We start from the raw sequence: 17,349 nt of genomic DNA on the forward strand, positions 1-17,349 counted from the left end.
AATTAAACATTAAAAAAGAAACCAGGATGATCTTTTCTCACCTCTGACAAACTCTTGCTTTAAAGTCCCCAAGTACCAACCATTATCAGGTGTAAATACTTTCAGCAGCCTTTACAGTCTCATAATTTACCTGGAACATGAGGCATGAATTCGAGCAAACAGGAACTCTTAAAAAACACTATTTATTCTGGGCCACACAAAGAATTAGTATTCAGTAAACAATAAAAAATATCCATCCCAAATTTTATTAAGGGCCTTAAATAAATCTACCCCAAAAGTAAATATCTTTTCCCTAAAGCATTAAATCTCTGTAAAATCCAATTAAAACCTCTGATACTCACTGCTCAAGTCACTTATTTAGCAGTGGCATTCAAATCTAAGCTCAAATAGATCTTTGATGTATGGGACAAATTACCACTATACTATTCAAATAAACTTTTTAAAAATATATTTTAGGTACAATATTTTTTAAATGCTTATATTGTGGTTGACTGCTTCTATATTAGGTAAATAAGAGTTTAGGAAAATGATTTTTACTTGCAATTACGCAAGCTCAAACTTTCACTGTGAAGCAACAAAGTCATGAAAGTTCTTCTAAAACTGTAAATGTTGAGCAGAAAAATCTTAAAATCTCTAAGAATAAAGTATCTTTCCCCTAACTAGCTTTTGTACTTTTGTACTGAAAGAGTTCCTTTCAGGTATCAGCTGTCTAATTTTAAAAAGCTTGGCTTGCCTTTTGGAACACAGAAGTGCTACTGTCAAAGAATCGATCCAATAATAAAAAGAGCTAAGGCCACTTGTCTTATAGAAAATTACTGCCAAATGCTGCCAGACCCTGCTTTTCTTCCTTCTGGGCCAGTAGCCAAACACAAATCATTTTTAGACCCTTTCTAATTTTTAGTACACAATATAATATAGAATACTACATCTGAACCAGACAGTATTTTAGTAAATGTTTCTCCACAATTCATCATTAGATGAAATAGTATATACAGACACATGTGTTCACACACATATGCACACAACACATATATATTAGGCATACACTCATTTATTTATATATGTATGTATGCATGATCTACAGTATCTCTGGAAATATACACAAGGAACTGGTAACAGTGGTTGCCTCTAAGGCAACCAGGTGGCTGGCATGGAGGACTGGGCAAGAAGGAATATTTATTTTTCACTAAATGTCTGTTTGAGTCTTTGAATTTAATATGTGTTTTTGTAATACCTATTCCAAAAAATTTATTGATTGATTGAAAAAAAAAAAAACAATAATATTATTTCTACTTGAAGTATCTTTTACCTTACATGACAACACATGAGGTGTTCTTTTAAAAAATCTTTTTATAATAAGTATTTTGGAGCCCTGGTGGCACCGTGGTTAAGTGCTTGGCTGCTAGCCAAAATGTCAGCAGTCTGAATCCACCAACCGCTCCTTGGAAACTCTTTGAAACAGCTCTACTCTGTCCTATAGGGTCGCTAAGAGTCGGAATCGGCTTGATGGCAATGGGCTTTTTGGTTTTATACGTATTTTAACATTTAAAAACTGAATATCATTTTTATAACAATTTATAATGCTCTATTTCACTTATAAGCAAAGAAACACAAATTAAAGTAAGACTATTTTTTCTTATCAAACTAGAAAAGGGTTTTGAAACTAACATTCAATATTGGCAAATAAATTGGCATAGTCTTTACAGAAAGCAATATGGCAATATACAATATTTTAAAGGTCTTGCCTTTAGACTGAACATTTTTTATTCTAAGCCTAAAAAATAATTAAGTATGCAGAAATAGATTTACGCATAAAGGTTCTCATCAGTTATTGGCAGAGAAAAAAATGTTCAGTAATAGGAAATCATATCATTATACATCCATTCGAAAGAATATTATGCAGCTATTAAAAATTACGTTTTGAAAAATATTTCAACAAAGGAGGAAAATCTTCATGATATAATGCTTGGTATGGGGATGGAGAGTATACAAATGAATAAGTATTCTCATGTGGGAGAAGGAATGTATACCACAATGTTAATAGAGGTATAACTGGGTTGAGGCATTAAAAAAAAACAAAAATCTGCTGCCTTAGAGATTTTTTTTTTTTTTTTTTAGAGTCAATTCTGACTCATAGCGACCCTATAGGGCAGAGTAGAACTGCCCTATAGAGTTTCCAAGGAGCATCTGGTGGATTAGAACTGCCTACCCTTTGGTTAGCAGCCGTAGCACTTAACCACTATGCCACCAAGGTTCTGGTTGAGGCATTAGATTTTTATTTTCTGAAATTTTCCAAGTTTTTAAAATGAGTTTCTAGAGCTTATAAAACCAGTGTGAAAAATACAAGATACACACACACACCACACAGAGCCCTGGCAGCGCAGTGGTTAAGGGCTTGGCTGCTCACCAAAAGGTTGGTAGACCGAATCCACCAGCCTCTCCTTGGAGCAGCTCTATCCTGTCCTATAGGGTCACTGAGTCAGAATAAACTTGATGGCAACGGGCAACAGGTTTGGTCTTTTGTTTTATATATATAAACATACACATACATAGTTGTTAGTTGCTGTTGAGTTGATCCTGACTCCTGTCTTACAGAGAAGAACTGCTCCATAGGGTTTTCTTGGCTATAATCTTAACAGAAGCAGATTGCCAGGCCTTTTCTTCTGCAGTATATCACTGGATGGGTTTGAACTGCCAATCTTTAGATTAGTAGTCAAGTGCAAACTGTTTTTTTAAGTTTACAACATTGCAAACTGATGTAGTATACGAACAGCTAAAATAAATTACATTAAAATGCTCTAACAACATTTATGGAAGCAGACGATAAACCAAAACTAATCCAAACTGCTATGTACCATTAAGATCATTCCTGCCATCCAATAAGTACTAGCAGCTAGCTTAATTTTAAACCAGTACAATAAAAAAGGAAACTTCAGGCTATCATATGGTACAATTTGGATAAAAATTAAATCCCATTAAACAGTGCTAATGATATAATTATGCGTTAAATTATAATACTTTTTAGGATAAATAACATCCCTGCAAGAAGGAACTGTTTTTAACAGAGATATAACATCTAAACTGATATGGATAACCAAGATTTTCCTTTAAATGGACTAGGTCTGCCATGGGAAAAATACTACTTATTAACAAATGGGTAAATTACTGTTTCTCAAGGATTACCTACCCAGCGCTGTCGAGGTGACTACTCTATATAATTTCAACTGTAGATGTAGTTTACCCCTAAAGATTATTTCTACCACTGCTGCTAACTCAGAAACCACAAATCAGACAAGATCACTGTTTTGCTTAGCACCCTTCAACAGGTCACCACTGCCCTCACTTCAAATTCCTTACATTGGTTATAAGATCCTTCATGATCTGGCCCTTGCTTTCCACTGTCCACTCCCTCCTCCCTCCCTGCTTCCTATGCTCTAGTCCAGTGGTTTGCAAAGTGTGGTCCCTGGTACTCCATCCAGCATCTCTATCACCTGTGAACATGTTAGAAATCCAAATTCATGAATCCCACCCCTACCAACATAACCAGGAAACTGTTTTATCAGGCCCCCCAAGAGATACATATGCACATTACAGTTTGAGAACCACTGTTCTTTGAGGTAGTTATGTGCCACCAAGTCCACTCTGACTCATAGTGACCCAGTGTGACAGAGTAAAACTGCTCCATAGGGTTTCCTAGGCTGTAATCTTTACAGAAGCAGATGGTCAGGTCTTTTCTCCCACGGAACAACTGGTGAGTTCGAGGTGCCAACCCTTAGGTTAGCAGCCAAGCACTTAGCCATTGTGCCCCCAGGGCTCCTTGCCATACTGAATTGCCTGCAGAGCCCCCAAATCTGCCCTGCTCTCTCTCTAAAGGAACATGAAGTTTCCTGTCTATAGTGTTCTCTTACCACATTTCCTACAGGGTCCCCCCACCACCTCGACTACTGCTCCTCTTTCAAGTCTTAGCTCAAAAATTACTTCAAAAGGCACCTGAAAACTTTTCCAGAGCTAGAAAACTATTTCTCAAGGGGATTTCTTCCAGTTGTAGGAGCTCTCATTTGCATTCTTCACCAACTAAAGCCATTTTTAAAGTTACTTAAGGCCATCAAAGAAAGCCTTAGCTTGACATATCCCAAACATAAGTTATTAACATGACAGATACCAGAAGCAGATTCAAGGCTTTTCTATCAGTACTAGGAATACATTGGTATAAGTGACTTCAAACTGTATAGAGCAGTAGAAAAGTATAATGTACAGTAAAACCAAACTGTCAGAAAGAAATGACTTTTGTTATTGCTGCAAAAAATACAGGAAAACAGTCAATCTGAAATTTACCTTGAAAGTAATGAATCTGAATAATTTTAAGGAGTCCTGTGCAATGGTTAAAGTGCTTGGCTGCTAACCAGGAGTTGTTGGTTCAAACCCACCAGCTACTCCACAGGAGAAAAGACCTGGCGATCTATTCCCATAAAGATTATAACCCAGGAAACTCTCTGGGGCGGTTCTTCTCTGTCCTATAGGGCTGCTAAGAGTCGGCATCTACTCCGCAGCAGACAGCAGGATAATCTGACAGTGTAAGATTAGTTAATAATTCATCTTCAATCATTTAACGATCTAACATGTACTAAAAACTATGTGAGATTAAGAATTACGTCCATGTGTATGTGTGTATGTGTGCACATGCACACACCCCCACATATTTTTAATGAGGTTAACTCCTATTTAGCCAAGCAATGAATCCTTATGCCCACCAAAATGTTCACAGCAACTTTGTTCCTAATAGCTAAAAACTGGAAATAGCCCAAACATCCATGAGCGATAGAATACATACTCATAGAAAAAGAATAAACCACTGCTACACTCAACAAAATGGATAAATCTTACAGACAAAGGAACCAAAGGAAACTGACATAAAGGAATGATTCCTTTTATATGAATTTCAGGAATAAATAAAACTAATCTACAGTATGGAGGCTAGAAGAGTGGCTATCGTTGGAAAATACCAACTAGGAAAGAGCATGAGTGAGGTGTCCGAAGCCCTGGAAACATTCCCTTTCTTCACGTGCTTGGGGCTTACGTGTTCATATATAAAAAAACTTATTGAGCTTATGATTTGTCGGTAAGTTTTTTATACAAACCAAAAAACCAAACCCAGTGCCATCGAGTCAATTCCGACTCATAGCGACCCTATAGGACAGAGTAGAACTGCCCCATAGAGTTTCCAAGGAGCGCCTGACAGATTCGAAAAGTCCTATCAAAATAAAACATGAAGAGAAAGTTCCTCTTCTCTACCTCAGAAAAGAGAGAGATGATCGGACTAGGTGGGCTTCAGGCTCCTGCTGTAAAATCCCATTATCTTACTCACCCGTTCGGCACATACCTGAGCACTTGCTCTGTACCAGGTACTGTGCTAGGTGCTGGGGGGATGTCACTGAATAAAATATAAAATCCCTGTCCTCAGGGACTTTACATTAGAATGGGGAAAGAAACAATAAAAATATAGAGTATGTAGGCTAGTGAAAAGCACAAAGAAACAAAGCAGAGAAGAGAGAGAGAAAGAAAGACTACGAGTGGAAGGAATGTTGTAATTTTAAACAAGGGGGCCGAAAGGTCTCACAGAAAGGGTGACATTTTAATTAAGCCCTGAAGGAAGTGAGAGAGTGGGACACTGGACATCTGGAAGAACATTTTAGGGAGAACAAACAGCAGAAGTAAAGGCTTCGTGGAACTGCAAGAAAACCAGTGTGGCTGAAAGAAGAGTGGCTGTACTCTGGTAAGAGTCGAAATCTAAAAATAAAATAAAGGGGAGAGGGAAGGTAACGTATAGCAGAGCATTACAAGGACTTCCGTTTTTGCTCTACATGAAGCAGGAAGCTATTGGAAGACTGAATAGAGGAACAGCATGGCGTGAACAGGAGCACTCTAGGTGCTGGATTGAGACAGGCTGGCGGGAGACTGGTGTGGAGAAACAGGAAGGCTACTGAATTCATAGCCAAGCAGGAGGTGGTGGTGGTAGGACCAGGCTCTTCCGGCAAGTGGTTGGGTTCCGGGTATATCCTGAAGGCAGATGGTATGATTTGCCTACAGATTAGATGTGGGTATGAAAGAAAGAGGAGTCAAAGATGATTCCGTGAAATCTGGGCTGAGCCAAGTGAAAGAATGGGGTTGTCACTGACTGAGCTGAGAAAGACTGTGGAAAGAGGAAGTTTTTGACTAAACTTATAATTCTTCATGTTTGCCTTTAGATCCTGGCTTCCCAATTTCTATCAAGAGTATCATCATTTTCCTAAGTTTTCTATGATTAGAATTCTAGAATAAGCCTCAACTTTTCCCTCTCCCCAAACCAAAGATACTATAAACACCCCAAAGTGTTTTCAGGTCTTTCTTAACTCACCATGGCAAAAGAATCTGTCTTCCTTTCTGTTCTGCTACCAGTCTATCCAAGACCTTGTTATTTAATATCCAGATTATTTCAATGGTTTCTGATGACCAATCTTACTCCTTCCACACCAATCCAGCTTTTCACTAAAGACAAGCTTTACCCCCAACTAGGAGTCTCCGGGTGACACAAATGGTTAACATATGTGGCTGCCAACTAAAAGGCTGGAGGTTTGAGATCACCCAGAGGTGTCTCGGCAGAAGTCCCTGGCGACTTACTTCTAAAAAATCAGCTACTGAGAACACTGAAGAGCACATTTCCACTGATACACATTGGTTGCCAAGAGCTGGAGTTCACACCCACTAAGATGGCTATGATTAAAAAAAGAAAACAGGTGTTGGTGAGGGTGTGGAGAAATTAGAACCTTCGATTATTGCTGGTGACACTGTAAAATGGTACAGCACTGTGGAAACAGTTTGGAGGTTCCTCAAAAAGTTAAACAGAATTACCACATGATCCAGCAATTCCACACCTAGGTACAGACCCAAAAGCAATGAAAGCGGGAACACCAACAGAGAACTGTATGCTGATGTTCACTGCACCACTATTCACAATAGCCAAAAGGTGGAAGCAACCTAAATGTCCATCAATAGATAAATGCTGTCATGCATTGAATTGTGTCCCCTAAAAATATCTGTCAACTTGGCTAGGTCATGATTCCCCGCATTGTATGACTGCCTACCATTTTATCATCTGATGTGATTCCCTTAAGTGTTGTAAATCCTATCACTATGATGATGTAATAAGATGGATTGGCAGTTATATTGATGAGATCTACAAGATTAGATATTGTCTTAAGCCAGTCTCTTCTGAGATATAAAAGAGAGAAGCAAGCAGAGAGACATGGGGACCTCATGCCACCAAGAAAGCAGTGCTGGGAGCAAAGTGCGTCTTTGGACCTGAGGCTCCTGTGCTGAGATGCTCCCAAACCAAAGGAAGACTGATGACAAGGACTTTCCTGACAAAAAGAGAAAGCCTTCCCCTGGAGCTGGGGTGCCCTGAATTTGGACTTATAGCCTACTAGACTGTGAGAGAATAAATTTCTCTTTGGTAAAGCCATCCACTTGTGGTATTCCTGTTATGCAGCACTAAGGTGACTAAGACAAACAGATAAACAAAATGTGCTATATACATACAATGGAATATTATGCAGCCATAAAGAAAAATGACACATGTGCCAGTGTGGATAAACCTTGAAAACATTATGCTAAGTGAAATACGTCAAACGTAAAAGGACAAACATTGTATGATTCCACTTACATGAAGCATCTAGAAGAGGCAAATATACAGAGACCAAAGTTTACTAGTGGTTACCAAGGGAGAAGGGAAGAGGGAGTCTCTGCTTAGGGAGCACTGAGCTTCTATTAAGGCTGATGGAAAAACTTGGACGCAGTGGTGACGGCTGCACAACATGATGAATGTAATTAACGCCACTGAGATGTATATGTAAAAAATGTTGAAACAGCAGATGTTTTGTTATATTTACCACAATTAAAAAAAAAAAAAAAAACCTCTAAAGAAAAAAGAGACTAGCTTAAGTCAAACCTCTTCTACACAGAAACCTTCTAGAACTGTCAGCCTAATCTACACTTAATCTGAGCTCCTAGTGCTGCAACACTCATGGCATCTCTATATAAGCCAAAACCAAACTAAACTCATTGTCACTGAGTTGATTCTGACTCACAGCAACCCAAACCGACAGAGTAGAACTGCCTCATTGGGTTTTCAAGGAGCAGCTGGTAGATTCAAACTGCTGACCTTTTGATTAGCAGCCAAGCTCATAACAACTGCATCACCAGGGCGCCACACATTTATATACTACCCTACAATTAAATACAGTAAAACCTGCAAAAACCAGAACCTGTGTAAGGTGGAAGCTTTGTCAGAGAAGAAAAACTCAAATGTATTCCATTAAAACAAGTGTTAGAAAAGGGATAAGACTGCAAACACGGAAAACCTGAAAGACCCAGAAAAACAAGGCAGCACCAGCGAGTTTCAGTTCTCACAGGTTTCAATGCATACACTGTCTGCCACTCCCAAACAGACCATGCCACTTCAGGGCGGTGACTAGATTTTATGATGCAGTGGTTAAGGGCTAGGACTACTAACCAAAAAAGGTCGGTAGTTCAAATCCACCAGCCGCTCCTTGGAAACCCGGTGAGGCAGTTCTACTCTGTCCTATAGGGTCACTATGAGTCAGAGTGGACTTGATGGCAGAGTTTGGTTTGGCTTTTACGTCCTTATTCATCCATGGTTGGCACTTAAATGGTCACCGGTAAGGCCAATGTTAATAACAACGTTAGCTGGCAGAAGATTAGTAAGCTGTGGAAGATATTTTTTAAAAAAGAAAAAGAGGAAGGAAAGAGATTAAGACTGGGGAACCACATGAGTAAAGTCACTGAGGCGTCTCTATGTGTCATTGCTCCAAAGTCAGGATTTTCTCTAAGCCATACCCTTAAGACGCCCAGATCCTCAACATCACTCTTCTCAAAGCCACTCTAGGTGTTTTTTTCTTGGGGGGGAAATCAAGCATCTGGTATTCCTTTCAAAAAATGGTTTTACATCACCAATGTTCACAACTAGCTTAACAAAGAAAATCTTTACTATGTGATCTTGGACAAGCAATTCAACCACTCTTCGTACTCTCATATGCAATGAGCGAGATTAAATGGTCTCTAAAATTCAAAGGGGCCCTGCGGTGCAATGGTTATACGTTGGGCTGCTAACTGAAAGGTTGTCCATTCAAACCAATGGCTCTGTGGGAAAGACCTGGCAACCTGCTCCCGTAAAGATTACAACCTTAGACACCCTGTGGGGCAGTTCTACTGTGTCACATGTGGTCTCTGTGAGCTGGAATCTACTTGATGGCATCCAAGTCCAATTAAAGAGCCTTGGTGGTACACTGGTTAAGTGCTCAGTTGCTAACCAAAAGGTCAGTGATTTGAACCTACCAGCTGCTATGTGGGAGAAAGATGTCGCAATCTGCTTCTGTAAAGATTAAAAACCCAAAAGCCAAACCCATTGCTGCTGAGTCGTTTCCAACTCATGCCAACCCTACAGGTCAGAGCAGAACTGCCCCCACAGGGTTCCAAAGCTGTAAATCTTTAAAAAAGACCCAAAAGAAAACCCAAACCCACTGCCGTCGAGTCAATTCTGACTCATAGCGACCCTATAGGACAGAGTAGAACTGCCCCATAGTTTCCAAGGAGCACCTGGCGGATTTGAACTGCCAACCTCTTGGTTAGCAGCTGTAGTAGCACTTAACCACTACGCCACCAAGGTTTCCTTAAGGAAGACAGCCATATCTTTTTCCTGCGGAGCAGCTGGTGGGATTCTTTGTAAAGATTACAGCCTTGGAAATTCCATGGGGCAGTTCTATTCTGACTGAGTTCTACTTTAGGGTCACTATGAGTTGGAACTGACTCAATGGCAACAGGTTTAAAGTTCAATCAATCTCAAAGTCTCTAATTACTTTTTTTGGAAAAACTGAATGGATAAAACCTTATGACCTAATTCTTCAGTTTATAGAATGAATAAAATGCCTTAATTATTTTAAACACACTGAAGAAGCAATCACAGTCAGAAAGCAATGTAATATCATGCAAAAGCCCAAACACTACAGTCAGGCCTAGATCTAGTAACAGTCTGCTTCTTACTAGGTACATGACCCTGAGCAACTTATATCTCCTTGAGCCTGTTTCCTCATATAACAGAAATACCATAAACTTCAGGATTTGTCCTGAAAATTAAAGGCAATGTATGTAAAGAATTTTCAAGCCAATATAAAAACCTGCATATATTGGCAATGATTATTTCCCATAGAGGACGCGGCCAGGGTAAAATATCCACCAAGTCAACACTGATGTAGAAGATTTAAAATATCCAAACTAGTTCGTACGTCTCCTAGCGATTTTAGATATAGGGATTCGTGGGTGCCTGAGAATTCTACAGGACTTTTCCGTAAATTCAGCAGAGCAACCCTTAGCTCCTATAGTGCTGGGAGTCTCACTTCTCAAATATGAAAAGAGGGACTACAATTCTAATATCAGTTGTGGTCATAAGGGCAAGGAAATAATTTAGAAAGCCCAGAATTTCAGGAAAATAGGACAATACTGAGATTTCAGTTTAACTCATCTCAGACATTATGAAAGCATTAAGGTTCTAGCACATAATGAGAGCCAACTATGTATAATTACGTGATAGGGATTCAAAAAAACAAGAACTATAAACCTGCCTTTGAGTCTAGGCAGAGAGAGAAAGACATAACTAATTATAATGAATGAACAAGATACAGGGTGGCTGATGCAGAGGGTTAGGAAGAAGGAGGACTATGGGACACAGAAGACTTAAGCAGCAGGTAGTGCTTGAGTTGTACCTTGAAATACCAGTAGTTTATCCGCAAGACAAGATGAAAGGTATTCTAAGCAGAGGGGGAATATATACAGTGACTCTGAGTGAGGAAACAGCATGGCTCATTCTGTAAACTGTTCCTATTAGTACAGAGACTGGGATTTATGGTGAGGGAAATAAATGCAGGAGATAGGCCAGACTAGATAAGCCAGAAAAAAAAGGAGCTAGGACTAAATACTATGGAGCAGTTCCACTCTGCACACATGGGGTCGCCACAAGTCAGAATCAACTCAATGGTGGAAACTACCGACAGAAACACTGTACGTAAAGGAGAAGAACAGGTTCTGAAAAAGAAATAGTGAACAGATTTGCATTTCAGAAAGATCACCTTGGCCGTAGCGTGAAGGATGGATTAAAGGGGGCCAGTCTGGAGGGATACACTAGAGATCCCAATCTACAACCAGAGTTAAATAAGAACATTACATGTTCATACAGATACTCTATTACAGAACCACAGATCAAAAAAAAAAAATAATGCTTAAACAGATAAAGCTAGATTATCAAAAGGAAATCATTTAGCTCCATGCATGTATATTCTAGAATTAAATATTTCTCATACATCTTAAAAAGGGGCTTCTAAAATTTGGTATGATATATAAAAATTATATGTAACCAGCTGTAGCCTGAGAACTGGCTACTCCTTATGGCGGCTATTCTTTTCAGTACATATAACTGAAAGTTTGGCATTTTCAACCCACTCAGAGGCACCTTGGAAGAAAGACCTGGCGATCTGCTTCCAAAAGCTCACAGCCTTTAAAATCCTATCAAGAGCAGTTCTATCCTGCAACACACTGGGTTTCCATTAGTCAGACTTGATTCCACAGCAAATGAATTTATTGTTTTTTTCCCTTGCTCTAATGTTATACATATGGAAACTGAGGTCCTGAGAAACTAAGGGATTACCAAGTCACATGGTCAGTAGCACAGGGAAGATTAAAGCTCACATCTACGTCATCTTTTCTAGAACTTGCTTTAGCATATCACGTTTATGATTCTAGAATTCTGAATAAGCCAAAAGGCAGTGTAACAGTGAAAGTAAAGAACTAGAATCTTTATATTTTACATGCCTCACAAGAAACCCTGGTGGCGTAGTGGTTAAGTGCTATGGCTGCTAACCAAGAGGTCAGCAGTTCGAATCCACCAGGCGCTCTTTGGAAACTCTACAGGGCAGTTCTACTCTGTTCTGTAGAGTCGCTATGAATCGGAATCGATTGAACGGCAGCAGGTTTGGTTTTTTGTTTTGTTTTCACAAGAAAAACATATCTATTAGAGGTGTGTATGTTTGAAAAAAGAAATCTTCCTGAAGTCTGTGCTACAATAAAAACGGCTTCTGCTCTGCCACAAAAACACATCCTGTTCTTCTCTTGTTGTGGGGTGCCATCGAGTCGATTCTGACTTAATATGACCCCATGTGACAGAGCAGAACTGGCTCACAGGACTTCTTCGCTGTAATCTTTAGGAAAAGAAGATCACCAGGTCTTTCTCCAGCAGAGCGGCTGAATGGGTTCAGGTTACCGCCGAGCACTCAACTGTTGTGCCACCAGAACTCCTTATTCTTCTCTAGGGAGTCTAAAAACTCCCTTTCTCAAACTCAGGGAGCAATTAAATCTGAAAGAAGAAAGACCTAAGGTTCATTTATCTTTATATAATTAAATATCCAATATCTAAGTATGTTTTAACATTTTACTTAAAGTCTTTTTCTTATTTTGTCATGCTCCCCCCACCTCACCCTGCCCCCACAATTTTTAGACACTTGAACACCTTTTTTCCTTCACTTGCTGTTGTTGTTAGGTGCCATCAAGTTGGTTCCGACTCATAGCGACCCTATAGGGGCAGAGTAGAACTGCCCCACAGAGCTTCCAAGGAGCAGCTGGTGGATTTGAACTGCCACCTTTCTGGTTAGCAGCGGAGCTCTTAACCACTGCACCACGAGGTCTCCTTTCTCTCACTAGTACACACAAAACAGAAGTGGCAACATTGACAAAAACCTTGTAAATACTGTGTATTTCACAAACTTGCATAATGAACAAAATGTTTTAATTTCTGGACTTCTCTAATTTACACTTTTTAAAAAGTAATGTCTGCTCATTGAAATAGACTGAACTAATACAAAAGTATAGGAGTAAAGTAGAAGCTCTCTTTCATGCCTCAGCAACTCGCTCCTGAAGGGCCCCCAAACACTGGTAAGTCTGATGTGTCTCCTTAGGAATACACAAACATACATACATAAAATAATAATCCTCAAAAGGGCAATATACATTTAACACCCAAACTCTACTGATCATAATTTTTCTTTAGTAATTAACAAGGTAGCTCATCATCTTGCTTGGTTTCTTGTTATCATGGCAGACAATTATTCTATCATCCAGGAATTATTAAAAAAAAAAAGTGAACTGAGCCCCAAGAACCCACCCTCAGCAATATCACAATGATTTTACATGTTTATTTTACCTGTTGTCTTTCTCCCCTCCTGATGTAGGTTACATGAGGACTGAAATCACTGTATCACCAGTGCTGTGACACCTAGCAGATAATTATCACTCACTGATCAATCTAGGCTTACTTAGAAATTATGAAAGCTGCTTTATAAAAAAAAGTTACTAAAACCTGCTTAATTTATCACTTGTCTTTCTCTTAAAAGTAGCAAGAAAGGAAAAAAAAAAGGTCTGCTTAGGTTTTCTGGGCTGTAGTTGCAACCAAATATCTGTTCAACTGATCAATTCTGATAACTATAATAGCTGATCAGCCATTTTGATTTGTCTGATAAGTGTCCCCCCACCCCCCCCCCCACCCCGTGAGAGAGTGTTGAATTTAAGCTCCTCGAAAAGTTCAATATTGCTATGTAGGAGTCCCTTTAAAAATAAAATATTGTAAAATTCAAGGGTTAAGTTAATTCTCTGTAATATTTCTGGTTCTAAGTTAAAAAGAAATGTCATCTTAAAAAAAAAAAAAACTGCCAGTAAGAAAAAGACTAAACCAAAAAACAAACAAACAAACACAAAAGCCTAAATCCATTGACTTCCAGTCGATTCCGACTCATTGCGACCCTATAGGATAGAGTACAGCTGCCCCACAGAACTTCCAAGGAACAGTTGGATTTCAGTTGCTGAGGTTAGCAGCAGATCCCTTAACCAAAGCGCCACCAGGGCTCAGAGAGAAAAAGACCAAAGCAGGCAAAATCCTTTGCTTTGGCATACTGAAATTTGTTTGTTTATCCAAAATTGCAGATTTACAGAATTGCGACGAATACCGGCCCCACTGCCTGCCATATTAGACTTCATTTACAGGCTTCTGTGATAAGAGTATTGAGCTAGAATTGTCAGGCACCCGCAGAGACTTTCTGACTTACACATTTTTTTTTTAACCACATACACACACGCACAGGCCATTTTATTTGAATTCCACAAAAGTCCGCGTTAGTTATCAAGAACTTTGTGTAGGATCCAAGACTAACTACACCTTCACAATGAAGGTGCTAGGCAGGATTCTCTGAAAGAGCTCAATTAGCCACCCTTCTGGGTTTCAAACTACACTTCTGCAGAGCTCTAGCTTTGGAACTTCAAATTCAAAGACGTTACTGGGAGACTGAACTGGAAGTTACCCCTCTCCACAAATGTTTTTCAAAGGACAGAGAGAAGCCAGGGACACACTTTGCAGCACTACTGGACTCTGCCTCACACTCAAGCAGGGCTTCAGGGCAGGTCAGCAAGGCCGACCACCTAGGAAGGGACGCCAAACCGCACAGCCTTCCCCACCCTCCGCGGCTGCGAGACGCTCAGGATCTGGGTCCACGCTCACCCTACAGACACCCATCTCCCGACGGACCTACAGGCTAGCCTCGCCTGCCTCTGATGTGGCCACTTTCTAGCTCCCGGAGCTCCAGCGAGATCACGCCCCCACGGGGATCCCGGGGCAGAGAAAAGAAAACTGCAGACCGAACCCACTATTCCTCCAACCGGGCAACGACACGGATCAGCCCTCTAAGCAATGAGTAAATCCCTTGAGGGATATGACCAGCAAGGTTGCAGGTTCCCCACCAGCTGCAGAGTGTCCCCTGAGTCGGCACAAGGTGCCACCAAGCCCCCTCCCGGCCCCGCAGACCCGGCGCCCGCGGAGCCGCGCCCTCTCCCCACGACCACCCCCCCGGGAACTCGCCCAGCCGCTCCCGAAGACTGGGGACCTGCCAAGTTCCCGCCCCCCGCTGGGCGAGGCAGAACCCCCATACAGACGCAGCTCTCCGCCGTGCACCCTTCCGCCCCCCAGCACACCGGCCCCGGCGGCCCCGGCCCCGGCTGAACGCAGACACCTGGCTCTCTCGCCCGGAGACCCCGATGAACAGACCCCTCTTTCCGGAACCCCGAGAAGCTGTTGCTTCTTTATCCCAGGAAAGCGAAACACGCTCATCCCGCTCAAAGGATCCCCGAGATCCCAACGATCTGCCCCCTCCGAGACCCGGGATCTGGCTGAACTGCGCCCTCTGCCCCCAAAGGGCCCCGAGACCCCAGACCCCAGTCCCGGAACCCCGCGACACCACCTCGAGGACCTCAGGGCGCTGGTAAACCTCCCCCGAGCCTGAAGCCCGAGGACTCTCGAACCGCCACCCACCCCACCCCCCAGCCGGAAGATCCCCAGGACCCCGAGAAACCGTCGGCTCGCCCCAAGGAGCCCCGGCACCCTGTACGCCGCCCGCCGGCGCCCGCCCCCAGACCCCGCCAGACCGCCTCCTCGCCCCTCGCACTCCCCAGCTCCACCAAGCCTCGCGCCCACCAGGAGAGCCCAGCCGCCCCCGGAGCCGCCCCCGGGGACGCCCCCGTCAGGAGCCCGCCTGCCCCGGCTGCCCGGTGTCCCCGCTCCACGCCGCTCCTCAGCCGAGAGGCGCTCCGGGCTCCCTCACCTGGGCAGCGTCGGAGGGCGAGCGGTCCGGGGAGCCCTGAAGAAGACGAGGAGGCGGCAGAGAGGGGACGGCCCAGGCCTGCGGCAGCCGCAGCTCCAAGCTCTCGGCGAAGAAGCGCTTGTGTGAGGCGAGCCCGCCCGCTCCGCGCGCAGCCAGGAGATCGAGCCACAGCCGCGCGCGCCGCTCTTCCCGCGAGATCCCAGCCACCGCGAGGGGCGTGGCCACGGCCGGGGGCGGTAGCGGCGGCTCCTCGAGTGACGGCCCTGACAGCCTGTCGGAGGCGGTGCCAGAGGCGGGACTCAGCGACCACTATGGCCAATTGAAAAAAGGAAAGGCGAGTCGCCCCGCCCACTGCTTCCCCACTCCCCCCGCCCCTTATCAAAAAACCTAGGGTAAAGGTAGTAGCCCCAGAAAGTAGACTTTCGCGGGAAGGTAACTTGGGTAACGTGGCTTGGCCTGTTTCTGGTCCTGCTCAGCCGCCGTAGATACACCTGGTTTGGGAGAGAGGCCGGTCTTCACACTGGTGGTATAGGCTGAGGCGTTGTTACCTTTGGTTACACCGTGGCCTGAAATGACGCAAGGGGTTCTCTCGATTTAAGGCGCATCTGCCTGGGGTTCCCAGAATATATCGTTAAATTAAATCTCCGTTTAATGCAGACCCCCCTTCCCCCCACCTCTCTGCCTGCTCTCCACCTCAAACAAGGGGCCATTGTTAAGATGCCATGTTTCCCAAACCCCAACTTGGGACATCTGGTCTGACAAAGGACTCTTTTCTGATTCGTACATTTATTTCTGCAGATTAAGCCTTCCAGAAGGATAAAAAGTAAATCTCACTTGAATCAACAACATAACAAATTACAAAATTACTTGAAAAGTTCTATCTCCGTAGATTGTGGTGGCTAGTAGTGTCTGGCACACGTAGGGCATTGAATAAAGGTAAAAGGAATGAATGGTAAATATGATATTTAAATATATGAAATCTGGACCCACCCCAGAAAACGTGGGCTCTGCTGGCCCTTCTTCTATAATGACAGCCAATTGCTTCTTGCTTAAATCCAGTCTCTTATTATTATACCTATCCTGTAGGTTGCCTTCATCTTCCCTCCCTCATTCCTGTAACCATATAGCAAGACGTAGCCTTTCTCATCATGAAGGCTAACTCCTCCACTTGTGCACTGGATTCCAGCCGTTCCCAGATTTTGTTTAATTAACTATTCCTTCTTTCCCCATTATCACTTTCTCCTTCTAACCTAGCTTCTTCTTGCCCCTAAAGACGCTCATTCTCCCCCATCCTTTGAACAGAACAATACCACCTTACCTTCTACCCCCTCAAGCTACCCTATCTCCTTTCTTCTCAAAATCAAACTTCTTGAGAGAAACATTAAAGTATATTTGCTGTCTCCACTTTCTCATCTCTCATTTTCCCACTACAATGTTGCTTTCGCCCACACAATCTACTGTTCTCTCAACAGTCACAAAAGACATTTTTCCTAATGGACAGAGATTCTATTTTTGAGCATCTTTCCCATCAGCCTCTCTGCACCTTTTAACAATGCTGATCATCTCCTCCTTTGGTACCTGCCCTACATTCTCCTGATTCTCTTCC

The 17,349-nt window shown here is 42.5% G+C and overlaps 1 protein-coding gene across 1 annotated transcript in view; it reads right to left on the reverse strand.

Annotated features, from left to right (window-relative positions):
* The window catches only part of GLCE (glucuronic acid epimerase), a 105,446-nt gene extending 89,543 nt beyond the window's left edge, over positions 1–15,903 (reverse strand). Inside the window, exon 1 of the mRNA XM_003413804.4 lies at positions 15,744–15,903. The gene's annotated coding sequence lies outside the window, so the exon portion shown is untranslated. The remainder of the gene's footprint in view (positions 1–15,743) is intronic.
* Positions 15,904–17,349: the final 1,446 nt, after the last annotated feature.

This window comes from Loxodonta africana, chromosome 13 (genome assembly GCF_030014295.1).
Source record: "Loxodonta africana isolate mLoxAfr1 chromosome 13, mLoxAfr1.hap2, whole genome shotgun sequence".
NCBI lineage: Eukaryota > Metazoa > Chordata > Mammalia > Proboscidea > Elephantidae > Loxodonta > Loxodonta africana.